Source organism: Schistocerca piceifrons, chromosome 6 (genome assembly GCF_021461385.2).
Source record: "Schistocerca piceifrons isolate TAMUIC-IGC-003096 chromosome 6, iqSchPice1.1, whole genome shotgun sequence".
In the NCBI taxonomy this organism is placed as follows: Eukaryota; Metazoa; Arthropoda; class Insecta; order Orthoptera; family Acrididae; genus Schistocerca; species Schistocerca piceifrons.
This window is the reverse complement of record NC_060143.1, coordinates 49,434,101-49,452,274: the sequence shown is the minus strand read 5'-3', so window position 1 is coordinate 49,452,274 and position 18,174 is coordinate 49,434,101.

Genomic DNA, 18,174 nt, shown 5'->3' with positions numbered 1-18,174 from the left:
CTCAATTCCCGAACGCACGACGCAAAATACACAAGGAATACACAGGGCTTTTACTCTTCCTAGAAAAGCACATCGACAGTTGCATGCGAGTTGCCAGCCACCCGCAAGACCAGGCTGTTCCAACCGAGCTCCAGGAAGCTGGAGCGCTCCGGAGCGCTCACTGCGGCAGCTCGGAGCCCGCGTGGAGGGGGAAAGCGAACTCACTGCCCCCTGGCCGCATGCAGCCGTAATAATCCGTGCTCAATGACACCTATGACTAGCCGCGGGAGCCCTGTACCCCTATTGGAGGATACATTTCTATTCATTGAGAGGGATGGTCGACCGCAGTGTTTTGTATGTCATAAAGTATTTAATTCTATGAAGAGGTACAATATACAGAATTAAATACAGTCAGGTAGAAGGCGTTACACGCAGAGAACTGGTAGCCAGGCTTGAGAACGACATACCAGTAGACGTATGCTTAAAAACGGATTCGTAATACGGAGGGTATCAAAATATGCAACATAGTTCGTGTTCTGTAATGCACCAAGAGGCACTGTGTGCTGAAACAGTAGAGCTAGGTGGCGTAATGAAAGATGTCGTGAACTGTGCGTCGTCAAAGGATTCCTGAAAGATGTGGAAGCGGAATATGGGGATATATCTTACCACATTACAGTTCGTTGGCTGAGTCGGGGAAAAGTTCTTGATGTTTTCTTTGCCATTAGTGAGGAAATACCCATTTTCAAATGGTTCAAATGGCTCTGAGCACTATGGGACTAAACATCTGAGGTCATCAGTCCCCTATAACTTAGAAATACTTAAACCTAACTAACCTAAGGACATCACACACATCCATGCCCGAGGCAGGATTCGAACCTGCGACCGTAGCGCTCGCTCGGCTCCAGACTGTAGCGCCTAGAACCGCACGGCCACTCCAGCCGGCTACCCATTTTCTCGAAATGAAAAGGGAATAAATGCGTTGTCTGAAATATATAAAATGGATATCAGACCTGGCGTTCCTAGCTGACATAACTATGCATCTGAATAATTTAAATCTGTCATTGCAGGGCAAAGGGCAGCTAATCGTTGACATGCACGACCAGATCAAAGTGTTCATGGAAAAGTTACATTTATTTGAGAGACAGATGAGTAATGGACATCTAACGTTCTTCAATCATCTTGCGTCTTTAAAACTACCTGATGTACTACTTTCGGCGATTACCAAGCAAAGCAGCTCATCACGTCGTTTGAAACACGATTCCGAGACCTCACTAGTTTGGAAATGGAACTTAAGGTATTCAGCACTCCTTTTTCAGTTTCCACCGATGACTTGTCATCGTCGCTTCAATTGGAGATTATTGATTTGCAAAATTCAACTTTGTTGACAGTGAGGTACTACATCACGTTGTATTTGTCACGATGGTAGTATTCATTACAGAAAAAACATTTCCCAAACTTCACAACAATGCCGCTCAGATCATGTGCATGTTTGGATTTACGTTTTGATGTGAGCCGCTTTTCTGAGCAATGAAAACAGTTATAAAGTAAGTTACGATCGCTTCTTCAGGATGCAACAATGAAGGCCATCCTCCGCATTAACGCTGCGAACACTTTGACGCCTGATATTTCCGATCTTGCAATGAAAAGAAAATTTCAAACTACAGAGGCCCAATAAATTTAGTATGCAATTTCTTGTAAAACATTTGTTTCATATTTATTTCCTGAAGATCGTATTTCCTGGTGTAGCACGTCACCACGTCTTAGCAGCTAAGAGTGTGAGGCTTTCGATCTTGTAAGACGCAGCTGGCACATCAAAACGCTTGCCTTGCCGCCTGCCTCAGCCAGCCGTGCCACGTGCCGGCGTGACGGCCCACTTGACTGGTCACAGCGAGCGATGGGCTCCCTGGAGCAGGGAGCGCTCCTCGGCTCACAGCGGAGCCCACGAGCTGGAACAGCCTGCGGAAGACTGTAATCTGTTACTGGTAGAAACTAACCGAGTTTTCAAAGCACTTCCACGTTTCAGATTAAGTCAACAAATAATGTGACACCTTACAGAACAATTCAAAATCATTTCCATTTTCAACTGCGTACTGTACCGCTGATGCATAACTTTCTGGACTATACAAACTCTAAGAACGGCGAGTATAAATAGACAATAAAATACCACTGACCTTTTCGAACACCAGAAAGTGACAAGCATGACGGGAGAATTGAACAGTTAGCTGATCCTAGCTACTAAGAACAATACTAAACGTACACAAATTCACTACACTGACCATAAAGTCGATATATCATTCCTGTCACGTGGACCGTTGAATATAGGACTACTGCGACGGCGACACAGAGGGAAACAAGATCGGGCCGCACGAGGCGGAAAAGACTACCAGCTAAATCCGTACCGAAGCAAGTTACGCGAGAGAAGGCCTTCCTTCCAGGCCCCCCTGGGCGCGTGCTGTTGCACGAACAGTCGGCAGCTAACGTCAGACTGACAGACAAGCAGTCGCCCCGCATAGAAGGTGGAGGGGTTTTTCAGATGCGCCCGAGGTGGGGCCGCACGGCCGAAAAACAATGACTTAATTCGTGCCTGATCAGTCAAGGAAGCGCAGGATAGTGTCAGATGCACCGAACAATAGTTCGACTGGGTTGCTATTAATGTTAAACACGGTACAAGTCTACTAAACAGAGAAATAATTAATGTATTCATAACATAGAACAGGCGAGCAGTTTATCAACGATTTAGTTTTGTTAGAAGAGTTGAGAATGAACAGAAGGGAGATACCAACCCCCTTGTACTGAAAACGATATCCATGGTGGTAAACACTGAACACTCTGAAGCGAGCTGGAAAAGATATCTTGAAGCTCCAACTACACTCCTGGAAATTGAAATAAGAACACCGTGAATTCATTGTCCCAGGAAGGGGAAACTTTATTGACACACTCCTGGGGTCAGATACATCACATGATCACACTGACAGAACCACAGGCACATAGACACAGGCAACAGAGCATGCACAATGTCGGCACTAGTACAGTGTATATCCACCTTTCGCAGCAATGCAGGCTGCTATTCTCCCATGGAGACGATCGTAGAGATGCTGGATGTAGTCCTGTGGAACGGCTTGCCACGCCATTTCCACCTGGCGCCTCAGTTGGACCAGCGTTCGTGCTGGACGTGCAGACCGCGTGAGACGACGCTTCATCCAGTCCCAAACATGCTCAATGGGGGACAGATCCGGAGATCTTGCTGGCCAGGGTAGTTGACTTACACCTTCTAGAGCACGTTTGGTGGCACGGGATACATGCGGACGTGCATTGTCCTGTTGGAACACCAAGTTCCCTTGCCGGTCTAGGAATGGTAGAACGATGGGTTCGATGACGGTTTGGATGTACTGTGCACTATTCAGTGTACCCTCGACGATCACCAGTGGTGTACGGCCAGTGTAGGAGATCGCTCCCCACACCATGATGCCGGGTGTTGGCCCTGTGTGCCTCGGTCGTATGCAGTCCTGATTGTGGCGCTCACCTGCACGGCGCCAAACACGCATACGACTATCATTGGCACCAAGGCAGAAGCGACTCTCATCGCTGAAGACGACACGTCTCCATTCGTCCCTCCATTCACGCCTGTCGCGACACCACTGGAGGCGGGCTGCACGATGAGCGGAAGACGGCCTAACGGTGTGCGGGACCGTAGCGCAGCTTCATGGAGACGGTTGCGAATGGTCCTCGCCGATACCCCAGGAGCAACAGTGTCCCTAATTTGCTGGGAAGTGGCGGTGCGGTCCCCTACGGCACTGCGTAGGATCCTACGGTCTTGGCGTGCATCCGTGCGTCGCTGCGGTCCGGTCCCAGGTCGACGGGCACGTGCACCTTCCGCCGACCACTGGCGACAATATCGATGTACTGTGGAGACCTCACGCCCCACGTGTTGAGCAATTCGGCGGTACGTCCACCCGGCCTCCCGCATGCCCACTATACGCCCTCGCTCAAAGTCCGTCAACTGCACATACGGTTCACGTCCACGCTGTCGCGGCATGCTACCAGTGTTAAAGACTGCGATGGAGCTCCGTATGCCACGGCAAACTGGCTGACACTGACGGCGGCGGTGCACAAATGCTGCGCAGCTAGCGCCATTCGACGGCCAACACCGCGGTTCCTGGTGTGTCCGCTGTGCCGTGCGTGTGATCATTGCTTGTACAGCCCTCTCGCAGTGCCCGGAGCAAGTATGGTGGGTCTGACACACCTGTGTCAATGTGTTCTTTTTTCCATTTCCAGGAGTGTATAATAATCTGCCTACACGCAGCCTACACATAATTACGTATCACGTGCATGGCGTAAGGCAACCTCAATATTAGTGGTTATAACGAAATGAATGACCTTTCAGTAGAAACTCAAGTGAAATAACTCAATAAAGGAAGGTACTCTGGAACCAATAGGATACCAGTATTATTCTTCGTAGAGTACGCGGAAGAACTTCCTCATCTTCGAGCAGCAGTACACTACGGAACATAGACCACTGGAAGAACGAAAGGTGCCTTGTGACAGTAAAAAAAAAGCTATTCATTGTCATTCTCAAGAAGGGCAGTCGATCAGACGCGCAAACCTTTAGGCCAACATAGATCTGTTGTAGCATTTTGCAACATGGTTTATGCTCGCGTCAATGTCGGATGTACGATGAACGTATCCGTTCGGAAAGTGTGCCGAAATTTGGCGTTAATGGGCTGTGGCAGCATATGCCGTTGAGAGTGCCTCTGTTAACAGCACGACGTTGCCTGCTGTGCTTCTCCTGAGATCGTTACTATGTCGGTTGGACCATAGCAACTGGAAAACCGTTGACTGATCAGAGAAGCCACGATTTCTGTTGGTAAGTGCTACCGATGGGCTCCCCTAAAGCCATGGTCCCAAGATGTCATCAAGGCAATGCGCAAGCTGGTGGTGGCCGCTCAATGGTGTAGGTAGTGTTTACATGGAATGGACTGGGTCCACTGGAACACTGACAGGCAGTTGTTATGTTCCAACAGCACTTTCATCCATTAATTGGCTTCATGTTCCCGAACAACGATGGAACGTTTGTGGATGACAATTTACTATGTCATCGGGCCACAATTGTTCGCTATAGGTTTGAAGTTCTTTCTGGACAGTTCGAGAGAATAATTTGGCCATCAACACCATCAGACATGAATCCCATCGACATCAGTTGGTACACAACGTCCTGCACCGGCAACACTTTCGCAGATACGGACAGCTGCAGGGCCTACACAGTTCATGGTTTCTGAAGGGGACTTTCAACTTGAGCCCACGCCACGTGGAGCAGCTTCGCTACCCCGGGCCGAAGGATGGTAAGTCACCATATTAGGAGCTATCCCATGACTTTTTTCGCCTTAATATATGAAGAGCCCTGAAATTTCATTTGAACGAACTAACACAGTTTTCGAACTAACGACCGTGTTAATCTTAGATCCCCTTTTTCATCCATGACACCTAGAAAACAGTGGATGCCTGCGCCAAGCGTAATGACATGGTCCTTGTACTCTAGGCGTTTGATGAACAAAATATGAGGATGCGGAATGTCAAACCAGCTGCGAAGAGTTTTCAGAATACAGAAAAAATATAATTCTCAACAAAGAGAACTCGTCAGACATGGTATATAACTGGGGTGCAGTCCAAAGGACTGTTGTAAGACTTCTACATTTTACAATACACATTTCGCGGATGACTCTGTTGGATATAAAAAAAGTCAGTAAAGACAGGAAGACCTGCAGAGGAGCGATTCCTGGAAATTCTCCCTATACATAAACGTAACGAATTGAAGTGAAATATGGAGAAATACCAGTTAGTACGTGATCAAGAGATCGCAAAACAGTCACTGGGATCAGTTATCTTCACAAAATAACTAGGAGGTCGTGAACGGAGTAATTTGAACGCAGGGAAGGCAGATGCCAGAGTGAGGTTTATTGGAAGAATTGTTATGAGTAGTAGTCCACCCACCAAGGATATGAATTGCAAAACCCTCGATCGACCAATACTTGAAAATTGCTCGTCGGTCTGAAATCTCTACATGAGAGGACTGATAGAGGAAATCAATAGAAGAACATAGCGTTTCGTTACGGATTCATTTACTAAGTGCTGAAGTGTCACGAAGATGCTATGCCAACTACAGTGACACACGCTGCTAGTGAGGTGCTCTGCATCGCTGTGTTGTTTAATTTTAAAATTAGACTCCGCGAGAAAACCACGAAGCTAAAAGTAAAAAGCTCCTGCGGGGTTTATCAACAACCGTTCTTCCCTACCTGGACTAACGTACCCGCCGCCAAACACTAAAAAGTTGCTTGCGAAGTATAAATGTAGATGTAGGACGCTATGATACATTAAACTGCTAGAGGTTACTGTAATACATTGATTTATAAAGAAGACATCATACATGTGTAACACTATTTTGCTGCAAAGCGTCAATCGTAAACGCAGGCCGCAAAGTAAGTACTGTGGCAGTTTTGTAGTCCAGTGCGTGAAAACACTAGAGGGACCATAAAGGACGGTAGAGGTAGTAACTTTAATTTCGTATCTACAGTAAAACTTGTCCCAACTTTTTTATGACTCTGGGGCGCTTGACTCGAAAGTTTTGTAGTCCGTCACCCGTCGATGTATTTATGAGCGCGATGATCAGAAGTTTCCACCCGAGAACTTAGTTCCTTTCCTGCATTTATCACAGGATCGTACTTGAGCTGTCTCCGACAGTTCTCAAGCTGAATAATCCATTATCTCGTGCAATAGAAAAATTACGATATTGTTTTTGTACTCATTCATAGCTGAAACAGAACTGTTCATCCCTATACATATAATTGTATAGAGTGAAACACACCCTCGTAATTTCATTCTGGTATTATTTCATTCTGGCACGAAGAGGAAGACCTCTATCGTTTACAGACGAAACACTATAATCTTCTAAGTTCACTTTAAGTGACTAGTATTCTGTATGGGGAAAATGCTCACCCTATCTGTCGCATTGATAGCCGCATGTACCTCCTAGGCCTTATCAAATGGTGAGCACTTCTAGGAACATGGACATCATTCCCTGGCTATGAATGTGGCAAACAAGACGTACATGGGCTGGTCACTAGTGCTTGACTTACCACCATGCTGTGCCATAGTGAAACATTGTAAACTGGAAGCAGTGGTGAATTTTACTTAATGCTCAAATTGCAAGGATGATACACACGTCTATGAACACCTGACGTCAACATACGCTCCATCCAGAAGCGTGGATGTTTGCTGAGGCGAAACCGTCGTTAGGGAACACATGCCGCACCCCCATTTATAAAGCTTTCAGAGGATATACGGGCTGTCTGAAACAATTGTTATTACCATGGGTATCCGTGGGGCATCAGTGGAGACGCCTAGCTCTGTAAACGATAATCCCAGCAGACTGAAGTTACAATTAATCAGCACTCACGATCAACTTGACGAGAAAGTTCCTAATATGCATAAAGAAACATACATGAAACGTGGGACAGGGAAAGCAGGGAAAAATGTGGACGGGGCCTAATCAGTTACCGTTGGTCACACAGTAAACACGTGCACTTCATTTAAGGAAATATTTTTTTTAAAACAATCATTTTTAAAAAAAAATTGACTAACACTAGTTACACTGACGGCTGAAAGCCTTATTACGAAAGAATTCAAAATTACTTGTCTGCTGAAGGCCACAAGAAATACTTCAGAACAATTAGCGGCTAAAGGCCTGCATTACAAATGAGGAAGACAATTACACGTTAAAAATACCAAAATAAATCTTTAAAACAATCATTTTAAAAAAAAATTGACTGTAACACAAGCTACACTGACGGCTGAAGGCCTTATTAACAAGAATTCAAATTATTTATCGGCTGAAAGCCTCAAACAATAGGAATAATTTAAACAAAATCTTTTTTTAAGCAATTGACACAATCAGACCAAATAAGGAAGGGAGTGATCCACAGCTAGTGCTCTAATGATCGACCTGAGAAAAGTCCCTACAGCTGCGTAAGCGGTGAGACAGGCACCCAAGAGTTATACTGACTTAACGGGATGGCAACTCAAACTAGGGACAGCTGAAACGCCGACCAGCACACTCGCAAGATCCACCTAAGATGCCATAACCAATACCATGATAGAATAACAGTTAACATCGTCAAATGACAAGCATTTAATCACACAAGTTGGCTCCACCAAATCCTAGTACGCAGACAGGATTAAGACCAAACTACCTATTCAAAATCTGAGTAGAATGCACGTGGAACGACAAAAGAAAACTCCACAAACAACTCAAACAATGCTAAAACAGTCACTATACAGCAACAAGACGAATTGCACGTAGACATGAATGCTAAGAACACAGAAACGGTCCAAAGACCAGATACACGTCGTCCACTGACACGAACGACCAAAGGACCAAACACCGGTCGTTGCCAATCAAGTCAGGCAAGGGAATCGTCGGAGTATAAAACCGACAACTGACAGCTTGAAGGCAAGAGGTCACTTCGACGGACACACAGACAGACACACACACACACACACACACACACACACACACACACACACACACACACACACACAAGTGAAAGTTGCACTAATCGCTGAATCCAGACCTCGACGTGGTTCTGCACTGTCGCGACCACATCCTTCCATCGGGCAGTACCACACAAGTGAAAGTTACACTAATCGCTGAATCCAGACCTCGACGTGGTCGTGTACTCTCGCGACCACATCCTTCCATCGGGCAGTACCACACAAGTGAAAGTTGCACTAATCGCTGAATCCAGACCTCGACGTGGTCGTGCACTCTCGCGACCACATCCTTCCATCGGGCAACACCACACAAGTGAAAGTTGCACTAATCGCTGAATCCAGACCTCGACGTGGTCGTGCACTCTCGCGACCACATCCTTCCATCGGGCAGTACCACACAAGTGAAAGTTGCACTAATCGCTGAATCCAGACCTCGACGTGTTCGTGTACTGTCGCGACCACATCCTTCCATCGGGCAGTACCACACAAGTGAAAGTTGCACTACTCGCTGAATCCAGACCTCGACGTGGTCGTGCACTCTCGCGACCACATCCTTCCAACGGGCAGTACCACACAAGTGAAAGTTGCACTAATCGCTGAATCCAGACCTCGACGTGGTCGTGCACTCTCGCGACCACATCCTTCCATCGGGCAGTGCACTCTCGCGACCACATCCTTCCATCGGGCAGTACCACACAAGTGAAAGTTGCACTAATCGCTGAATCCAGACCTCGACGTGTTCGTGTACTGTCGCGACCACATCCTTCCATCGGGCAGTACCACACAAGTGAAAGTTGCACTAATCGCTGAATCCAGACCTCGACGTGGTCGTGCACTCTCGCGACCACATCCTTCCATCGGGCAGTACCACACAAGTGAAAGTTGCACTAATCGCTGAATCCAGACCTCGACGTGGTCGTGCACTCTCGCGACCACATCCTTCCATCGGGCAGTACCACACAAGTGAAAGTTGCACTAATCGCTGAATCCAGACCTCGACGTGTTCGTGTACTGTCGCGACCACATCCTTCCATCGGGCAGTACCACACAAGTGAAAGTTGCACTAATCGCTGAATCCAGACCTCGACGTGGTCGTGCACTCTCGCGACCACATCCTTCCATCGGGCAGTACCACACAAGTGAAAGTTGCACTAATCGCTGAATCCAGACCTCGACGTGGTCGTGCACTCTCGCGACCACATCCTTCCATCGGGCAGTACCACACAAGTGAAAGTTGCACTAATCGCTGAATCCAGACCTCGACGTGGTCGTGCACTCTCGCGACCACATCCTTCCATCGGGCAGTACCACACAAGTGAAAGTTGCACTAATCGCTGAATCCAGACCTCGACGTGGTCGTGCACTCTCGCGACCACATCCTTCCATCGGGCAGTACCACACAAGTGAAAGTTGCACTAATCGCTGAATCCAGACCTCGACGTGGTCGGGCACTCTCGCGACCACATCCTTCCATCGGGCAGTACCACACAAGTGAAAGTTGCACTAATCGCTGAATCCAGACCTCGACGTGGTCGTGCACTCTCGCGACCACATCCTTCCATCGGGCAGTACCACACAAGTGAAAGTTGCACTAATCGCTGAATCCAGACCTCGACGTGGTCGTGCACTCTCGTGACCACATCCTTCCATCGGGCAGCACCACACAAGTGAAAGTTGCACTAATCGCTGAATCCAGACCTCGACGAGGTCGTGCACTCTCGCGACCACATCCTTCCATCGGGCAGTACCACACAAGTGAAAGTTGAACTAATCGCTGAATCCAGACCTCGACGTGGTCGAACACTCTCGCGACCACATCCTTCCATCGGGCAGTACCACACAAGTGAAAGTTGCACTAATCGCTGAATCCAGACCTCGACGTGGTCGTGCACTCTCGCGACCACATCCTTCCATCGGGCAGTACCACACAAGTGAAAGTTGCACTAATCGCTGAATCCAGACCTCGACGTGGTCGTGCACTCTCGCGACCACATCCTTCCATCGGGCAGTACCACACAAGTGAAAGTTGCACTAATCGCTGAATCCAGACCTCGACGTGGTCGTGCACTCTCGCGACCACATCCTTCCATCGGGCAGTACCACACAAGTGAAAGTTGCACTAATCGCTGAATCCAGACCTCGACGTGGTCGTGCACTCTTGCGACCACATCCTTCCATCGGGCAGTACCACACAAGTGAAAGTTGCACTAATCGCTGAATCCAGACCTCGACGTGGTCGTGCACTCTCGCGACCACATCCTTCCATCGGGCAGTACCACACAAGTGAAAGTTGCACTAATCGCTGAATCCAGACCTCGACGTGGTCGTGCACTCTCGCGACCACATCCTTCCATCGGGCAGTACCACACAAGTGAAAGTTGCACTAATCGCTGAATCCAGAACTCGACGTGGTCGTGCACTCTCGCGACCACATCCTTCCATCGGGCAGTACCACACAACTGAAAGTTGCACTAATCCCTGAATCCAGACCTCGACGTGTTCGTGCACTCTCGCGACCACATCCTTCCATCGGGCAGTACCACACAAGTGAAAGTTGCACTAATCGCTGAATCCAGACCTCGACGTGGTCGTGCACTCTCGCGACCACATCCTTCCATCGGGCAGTACCACACAAGTGAAAGTTGCACTAATCGCTGAATCCAGTCCTCGACGTGGTCGTGCACTCTCGCGACCACATCCTTCCCTCGGGCAGTACCACACAAGAGAAAGTTGCACTAATCGCTGAATCCAGACCTCGACGCGGTCGTGCACTCTCGCGACCACATCCTTCCATCGGGCAGTACCACACAAGTGAAAGTTGCACTAATCGCTGAATCCAGACCTCGACGTGTTCGTGTACTGTCGCGACCACATCCTTCCATCGGCAGTACCACACAAGTGAAAGTTGCACTAATCGCTGAATCCAGACCTCGACGTGGTCGTGCATTCTCGCGACCACATCCTTCCATCGGGCAGTACCACACAAGTGAAAGTTGCACTAATCGCTGAATCCAGACCTCGACGTGGTCGTGCACTCTCGCGACCACATCCCTCCGTCGGGTAGTACCACACAAGTGAAAGTTGCACTAATCGCTGAATCCAGACCTCGACGTGGTCGTGCACTCTCGCGACCACATCCTTCCATCGGGCAGTACCACACAAGTGAAAGTTGCACTAATCGCTGAATCCAGACCTCGACGTGGTCGTGCACTCTCGCGACCACATCCTTCCATCGGGCAGTACCACACAAGTGAAAGTTGCACTAATCGCTGAATCCAGACCTCGACGTGGTCGTGCACTCTCGCGACCACATCCTTCCATCGGGCAGTACCACACAAGTGAAAGTTGCACTAATCGCTGAATCCAGACCTCGACGTGGTCGTGCACTCTCGCGACCACATCCTTCCATCGGGCAGTACCACACAAGTGAAAGTTGCACTAATCGCTGAATCCAGACCTCGACGTGGTCGTGCACTCTCGCGACCACATCCTTCCATCGGGCAGTACCACACAAGTGAAAGTTGCACTAATCGCTGAATCCAGACCTCGACGTGGTCGTGCACTCTCGCGACCACATCCTTCCATCGGGCAGTACCACACAAGTGAAAGTTGCACTAATCGCTGAATCCAGACCTCGACGTGGTTGTGCACTCTCGCGACCACATCCTTCCATCGGGCAGTACCACACAAGTGAAAGTTGCACTAATCGCTGAATCCAGACCTCGACGTGGTCGTGCACTCTCGCGACCACATCCTTCCATCGGGCAGTACCACACAAGTGAAAGTTGCACTAATCGCTGAATCCAGACCTCGACGTGGTCGTGCACTCTCGCGACCACATCCTTCCATCGGGCAGTACCACACAAGTGAAAGTTGCACTATTCGCTGAATCCAGATCTCGACGTGTTCGTGTACTGTCGCGACCACATCCTTCCATCGGGCAGTACCACACAAGTGAAAGTTGCACTAATCGCTGAATCCAGACCTCGACGTGGTCGTGCACTCTCGCGACCACATCCTTCCATCGGGCAGTACCACACAAGTGAAAGTTGCACTAATCGCTGAATCCAGACCTCGACGTGGTCGTGCACTCTCGCCACCACATCCTTCCATCGGGCAGTACCACACAAGTGAAAATTGCACTAATCGCTGAATCCAGACCTCGACGTGGTCGTGCACTCTCGCGACCACATCCTACCATCGGGCAGTACCACACAAGTGAAAGTTGCACTAATCGCTGAATCCAGACCTCGACGTGGTCGTGCACTCTCGCGACCACATCCTTCCATCGGGCAGTACCACACAAGTGAAAGTTGCACTAATCGCTGAATCCAGACCTCGACGTGGTCGTGCACTCTCGCGACCACATCCTTCCATCGGGCAGTACCACACAAGTGAAAGTTGCACTAATCGCTGAATCCAGACCTCGACGTGGTCGTGCACTCTCGCGACCACATCCTTCCATCGGGCAGTACCACACAAGTGAAAGTTGCACTAATCGCTGAATCCAGACCTCGACGTGGTCGTGCACTCTCGCGACCACATCCTTCCATCGGGCAGTGCCACACAAGTGAAAGTTGCACTAATCGCTGAATCCAGACCTCGACGAGGTCGTGCACTCTCGCGACCACATCCTTCCATCGGGCAGTACCACACAAGTGAAAGTTGCACTAATCGCTGAATCCAGACCTCGACGTGGTCGAACACTCTCGCGACCACATCCTTCCATCGGCCAGTACCACACAAGTGAAAGTTGCACTAATCGCTGAAACCAGACCTCGACGTGGTCGTGCACTCTCGCGACCACATCCTTCCATCGGGCAGTACCACACAAGTGAAAGTTGTACTAATCGCTGAATCCAGAACTCGACGTGGTCGTGCACTCTCGCGACCACATCCTTCCATCGGGCAGTACCACACAAGTGAAAGTTGCACTAATCGCTGAATCCAGACCTCGACGTGGTCGTGCACTCTCGCGACCACATCCTTCCATCGGGCAGTACCACACATGTGAAAGTTGCACTAATCGCTGAATCCAGACCTCGACGTGGTCGTGCACTCTCGCGACCACATCCTTCCATCGGGCAGTACCACACAAGTGAAAGTTGCACTAATCGCTGAATCCAGACCTCGACGTGGTCGTGCACTCTCGCGACCACTTCCTTCCATCGGGCAGTACCACACAAGTGAAAGTTGCACTAATCGCTGAATCCAGAACTCGACGTGGTCGTGCACTCTCGCGACCACATCCTTCCATCGGGCAGTACCACACAAGTGAAAGTTGCACTAATCGCTGAATCCAGTCATCGACATGGTCGTGCACTCTCGCGACCACATCCTTCCATCGGGCAGTACCACACAAGTGAAAGTTGCACTAATCGCTGAATCCAGACCTCGACGTGGTCGTGCACTCTCGCGACCACATCCTTCCATCGGGCAGTACCACACAAGTGAAAGTTGCACTAATCGCTGAATCCAGACCTCGACTTGGTTGTGCACTCTCGCGACCACATCCTTCCATCGGGCAGTACCACACAAGTGAAAGTTGCACTAATCGCTGAATCCAGACCTCGACGTGTTCGTGCACTCTCGCGACCACATCCTTCCATCGGGCAGTACCACACAAGTGAAAGTTGCACTAATCGCTGAATCCAGACCTCGACGTGGTCGTGCACTCTCGCGACCACATCCTTCCATCGGGCAGTACCACACAAGTGAAAGTTGCACTAATCGCTGAATTCAGACCTCGACGTGGTCGTGCACTCTCGCGACCACATCCTTCCATCGGGCAGTACCACACAAGTGAAAGTTGCACTAGTCGCTGAATCCAGACCTCGACGTGGTCGTGCACTCTCGCGACCACATCCTTCCATCGGGCAGTACCACACAAGTGAAAGTTGCACTAATCGCTGAATCCAGACCTCGACGTGGTCGTGCACTCTCGCGACCACATCCTTCCATCGGGCAGTACCACACAAGTGAAAGTTGCACTAATCCCTGAATCCAGACCTCGACGTGGTCGTGCACTCTCGCGACCACATCCTTCCATCGGGCAGTACCACACAAGTGAAAGTTGCACTAATCGCTGAATCCAGACCTCGACGCGGTCGTGCACTCTCGCGACCACATCCTTCCATCGGGCAGTACCACACAAGTGAAAGTTGCACTAATCGCTGAATCCAGACCTCGACGTGTTCGTGTACTGTCGCAACCACATCCTTCCATCGGCAGTACCACACAAGTGAAAGTTGCACTAATCGCTGAATCCAGACCTCGACGTGGTCGTGCACTCTCGCGACCACATCCTTCCTTCGGGCAGTACCACACAAGTGAAAGTTGCACTAATCGCTGAATCCAGACCTCGACGTGGTCGTGCACTCTCGCGACCACATCCTTCCATCGGGCAGTACCACACAAGTGAAAGTTGCACTAATCGCTGAATCCAGACCTCGACGTGGTCGTGCACTCTCGCGACCACATCCTTCCATCGGGCAGTACCACACAAGTGAAAGTTGCACTAATCGCTGAATCCAGACCTCGACGTGGTCGTGCACTCTCGCGACCACATCCTTCCATCGGGCAGTACCACACAAGTGAAAGTTGCACTAATCGCTGAATCCAGACCTCGACGTGGTCGTGCACTCTCGCGACCACATCCTTCCATCGGGCAGTACCACACAAGTGAAAGTTGCACTAATCGCTGAATCCAGACCTCGACGTGGTCGTGCACTCTCGCGACCACATCCTTCCATCGGGCAGTACCACACAAGTGAAAGTTGCACTAATCGCTGAATCCAGACCTCGACGTGGTCGTGCACTCTCGCGACCACATCCTTCCATCGGGCAGTACCACACAAGTGAAAGTTGCACTAATCGCTTAATCCAGACCTCGACGTGGTCGTGCACTCTCGCGACCACATCCTTCCATCGGGCAGTACCACACAAGTGAAAGTTGCACTAATCGCTGAATCCAGACCTCGACGTGGTCGTGCACTCTCGCGACCAGATCCTTCCATCGGGCAGTACCACACAAGTGAAAGTTGCACTAATCGCTGAATCCAGACCTCGACGTGGTCGTGCACTCTCGCGACCACATCCTTCCATCAGGCAGTACCACACAAGTGAAAGTTGCACTAATCGCTGAATCCAGACCTCGACGTGGTCGTGCACTCTCGCGACCACATCCTTCCATCGGGCAGTACCACACAAGTGGAAGTTGCACTAATCGCTGAATCCAGACCTCGACGTGGTCGTGCACTCTCGCGACCACATCCTTCCATCGGGCAGTACCACACAAGTGAAAGTTGCACTAATCGCTGAATCCAGACCTCGACGTGGTCGTGCACTCTCGCGACCACATCCTTCCATCGGGCAGTACCACACAAGTGAAAGTTGCACTAATCGCTGAATCCAGACCTCGACGTGGTCGTGCACTCTCGCGACCACATCCTTCCATCGGGCAGTACCACACAAGTGAAAGTTGCACTAATCGCTGAATCCAGACCTCGACGTGGTCGTGCACTCTCGCGACCACATCCTTCCATCGGGCAGTACCACACAAGTGAAAGTTGCACTAATCGCTGAATCCAGACCTCGACGAGGTCGTGCACTCTCGCGACCACATCCTTCCATCGGGCAGTACCACACAAGTGAAAGTTGCACTAATCGCTGAATCCAGACCTCGACGTGGTCGAACACTCTCGCGACCACATCCTTCCATCGGGCAGTACCACACAAGTGAAAGTTGCACTAATCGCTGAATCCAGACCTCGACGTGGTCGTGCACTCTCGCGACCACATCCTTTTATCGGGCAGTACCACACAAGTGAAAGTTGCACTAATCGCTGAATCCAGACCTCGACGTGGTCGTGCACTCTCGCGACCACATCCTTCCATCGGGCAGTACCACACAAGTGAAAGTTGCACTAATCGCTGAATCCAGACCTCGACGTGGTCGTGCACTCTCGCGACCACATCCTTAAATCGGGCAGTACCACACAAGTGAAAGTTGCACTAATCGCTGAATCCAGACCTCGACGTGGTCGTGCACTCTCGCGACCACATCCTTCCATCGGGCAGTACCACACAAGTGAAAGTTGCACTAATCGCTGAATCCAGACCTCGACGTGGTCGTGCACTCTCGCGACCACATCCTTCCATCGGGCAGTACCACACAAGTGAAAGTTGCACTAATCGCTGAATCCAGACCTCGACGTGGTCGTGCACTCTCGCGACCACATCCTTCCATCGGGCAGTACCACACAAGTGAAAGTTGCACTAATCGCTGAATCCAGACCTCGACGTGGTCGTGCACTCTCGCGACCACATCCTTCCATCGGGCAGTACCACACAAGTGAAAGTTGCACTAATCGCTGAATCCAGACCTCGACGCGGTCGTGCACTCTCGCGACCACATCCTTCCATCGGGCAGTACCACACAAGTGAAAGTTGCACTAATCGCTGAATCCAGACCTCGACGTGTTCGTGTACTGTCGCGACCACATCCTTCCATCGGCAGTACCACACAAGTGAAAGTTGCACTAATCGCTGAATCCAGACCTCGACGTGGTCGTGCACTCTCGCGACCACATCCTTCCATCGGGCAGTACCACACAAGTGAAAGTTGCACTAATCGCTGAATCCAGACCTCGACGTGGTCGTGCACTCTCGCGACCACATCCTTCCATCGGGCAGTACCACACAAGTGAAAGTTGCACTAATCGCTGAATCCAGACCTCGACGTGGTCGTGCACTCTCGCGACCACATCCTGCCATCGGGCAGTACCACTCAAGTGAAAGTTGCACTAATCGCTGAATCCAGACCTCGACGTGGTCGTGCACTCTCGCAACCACATCCTTCCATCGGGCAGTACCACACAAGTGAAAGTTGCACTAATCGCTGAATCCAGACCTCGACGTGGTCGTGCACTCTCGCGACCACATCCTTCCATCGGGCAGTACCACACTAGTGAAAGTTGCACTAATCGCTGAATCCAGACCTCGACGTGGTCGTGCACTCTCGCGACCACATCCTTCCATCGGGCAGTACCACACAAGTGAAAGTTGCACTAATCGCTGAATCCAGACCTCGACGTGGTCGTGCACTCTCGCGACCACATCCTTCCATCGGGCAGTACCACACAAGTGAAAGTTGCACTAATCGCTGAATCCAGACCTCGACGTGGTCGTGCACTCTCGCGACCACATCCTTCCATCGGGCAGTACCACACAAGTGAAAGTTGCACTAATCGCTGAATCCAGACCTCGACGTGGTCGTGCACTCTCGCGACCACATCCTTCCATCGGGCAGTACCACACAAGTGAAAGTTGCACTAATCGCTGAATCCAGACCTCGACGTGGTCGTGCACTCTCGCGACCACATCCTTCCATCGGGCAGTACCACACAAGTGAAAGTTGCACTAATCGCTGAATCCAGACCTCGACGTGTTCGTGCACTCTCGCGACCACATCCTTCCATCGGGCAGTACCACACAAGTGAAAGTTGCACTAATCGCTGAATCTAGACCTCGACGTGTTCGTGCACTCTCGCGACCACATCCTTCCATCGGGCAGTACCACACAAGTGAAAGTTGCACTAATCGCTGAATCCAGACCTCGACGTGGTCGTGCACTCTCGCGACCACATCCTT